General features: G+C 38.0%; 1 long non-coding RNA gene across 1 annotated transcript in view; it reads right to left on the bottom strand.

Annotated features, from left to right (window-relative positions):
* Positions 1 to 2,398, bottom strand: part of LOC115305916 — an 11,267-nt gene that overhangs the window by 5,675 nt on the left and 3,194 nt on the right. The gene's annotated exons all lie outside the window — the stretch shown is intronic.

Genomic DNA, 2,398 nt, shown 5'->3' on the forward strand with positions numbered 1-2,398 from the left:
TCCTTGGGGAATGATTTGCTTCCTCATGAGACACACTAGAATTTTCCGCTCTGCTCCAGTCCCCAAAATCAGCTCCTGTCTGTCTTGTCCCCAGTCCCCACTTTCATTGTTTTTCCCATAGGCCCTTACCATCTCTGGTAGATGGACCCTAGTTTTATCCTTGGACTCTCTTCCCTTATGACTAGATCTTTCCCTGAAAGTTCCTCAGTCCCTGTTGCTAGGAGAACATCCCACCAGGCTTAAAGACATGTCTAGGCACACCTGAATCCTGAGGGGAGCATAGCTTAGCTCCAAGGGATGAACCACACTACTGTACAGTTGAGATAGAAAAAGCTTCCAACAATAATTATTATAGATAAAATTAATAAAAAGATTAATAACTGTGGGTGCATTTAAAATAAGTGGAGTTTATGGAGTTTAAAAGCACTGTCTTCTGAAAACTGACAGGAATAAATAATTTTTAGTACCTGTTGATGTAATATACATTTGTTCTTTTAGAGTCTCCATTTATCTGTTACCTCTTACAGAAAATGTGATGGTCCCATGGGGCCCGCAAAGAAAGAACCTACCTTTCAATGAGTGGTTAAGTCATCTTAACTTGGATCTGACCCTTTACAAAGAGAATAAAACCCACAACAGCTATTATTGTTTTATTTTATGCCTCAAGACAGCATTATTGAAAGACAACTCTACTAATAAGAATTAAAGAATTCAAAATTGGTAAATTTCCCTTTTTAGCTGGAAAAAGAAAATATAATAATGATGTGAAAATATTTAATTGTTTAAGTTTATTTTTGAGAGGGCGCATGCACAAGTGGGGGAGGGGCAGAGAGAAGGAGGGAGACACAGAATCGGAAGCAGGCTCCAGGCTCTGAACTGTCAGCACAGAGCCCCACACTGGGCTTGAACCCTCAAACCGTGAGATCATGACCTGAGCTGAAGTTGGATGCTTAACTAACTGAGACACCCACGTCCCCTAAATTTTATATATAAGAGAATTCTAAAACTTCTGCTCAATACTTCACACAGGAGTGAGGATTTCTATAAACTCTGATAATTTGTCCTTATTTCCACTTACAAACTGGGTTTTGTGGCTATTGCCATCTTAGAATGAAGACTATTTCTTGATCTCAAGTTCAAAAATTAAATGAAAAGAGGAAACATAATTATATCCAAACATGCCATTTTTCTTTTTTGGTAAAGCTTATGGAAATTAATTTGAAGTTGATCAACTCTATAATATTACCAAGAATTTCCCCAAAGCTTATAGAACCAAAGGAAAAAAAGGAGATATGAAATTAATGAACCTCCCCCACTCCCAAAGCAGAACTTGCCTGTATAGGACATGCACAGTGTGCAAGACACTTTGAATACATTTTCCCATTTGATTTTTGACCCAATGCTAAACTACAGGTGAGACTATCCTGGATTAATGTGTGAGAAAATTTTAAGTAATTTTATGTAACTAGTAAATAGCAGAGCAAGGGTTTGGTAGAGTTATGCTTAATTCAGACTTTCTCTACCACACTATGCTGCCTTAAAGAAAATTAACCTCTGAGAGGTAATCAAAAGGTTTTCAAGGTTAACTGTTGTAATGTTTTGATTTACTTTACAGGTTATGAAACCCAATAGTGGGTAAAAGCATTTTTAGACCCCGCAATGCTGAGGTTAATAGGTAGTTGCTTCTCTGTTGGTTTCAGTTGCATTAGCATGTTGACTTCAACGTGTTCACTAAATATCCTCAAGTTCCCGTGTTAGCATTTGCTAAATAATGTGGTCAACTCAAAATTCCCAATGAGGATCTTCTGGTACAGTGTTCTCATTGATCATTTTTTTCTAATAATAAGATAATGAGATCTCATGACATTGATATGCATTAGTAAAGCAAAGAAGTGAAATTTACTTTTTGATTTTTAGGAGAACAACTGAGGAAATTAACATAAATCCTCTGACTCAATCTCATTGATTCATTCATTCTTCCATTCACTGATTCATTTATTTATTCATTTATTCACTTAAAAAAGAAACTTATTGGGGCATCTGGGTGGCTCAGTGGATTAAGCGTCTGACTTCGGCTCAGGTCATGAACTCATGGTGCCTGAGTTCAAGCCCTGTGTTGGGCTCTGTGCTGACAGCTCAGAGCCTGGAGCCTGCTTGGGATTCTGTGTCTTCCTCTCTCTCTGCCCCTCCCCCACTCGGACTCCTGTCTCTCTCTGTCTCTCAAAAATGAATAAAATTTATTTGTAAATTTAAAAAATTTACAAAAAACGTATTCGGCACCTCCTTAATGCCTGGCACTGTTTCTATTAGGCTTACAAGTAAATGAAACAAAGTTTCTCCCCTCCCTGAGCAGAGGGTGGAGCAGAATGAAGTCAGGTATTTATTCACCAGCTCCTTC

This window comes from Suricata suricatta, chromosome 11, assembly GCF_006229205.1.
Source record: "Suricata suricatta isolate VVHF042 chromosome 11, meerkat_22Aug2017_6uvM2_HiC, whole genome shotgun sequence".
Taxonomy (NCBI): domain Eukaryota; kingdom Metazoa; phylum Chordata; class Mammalia; order Carnivora; family Herpestidae; genus Suricata; species Suricata suricatta.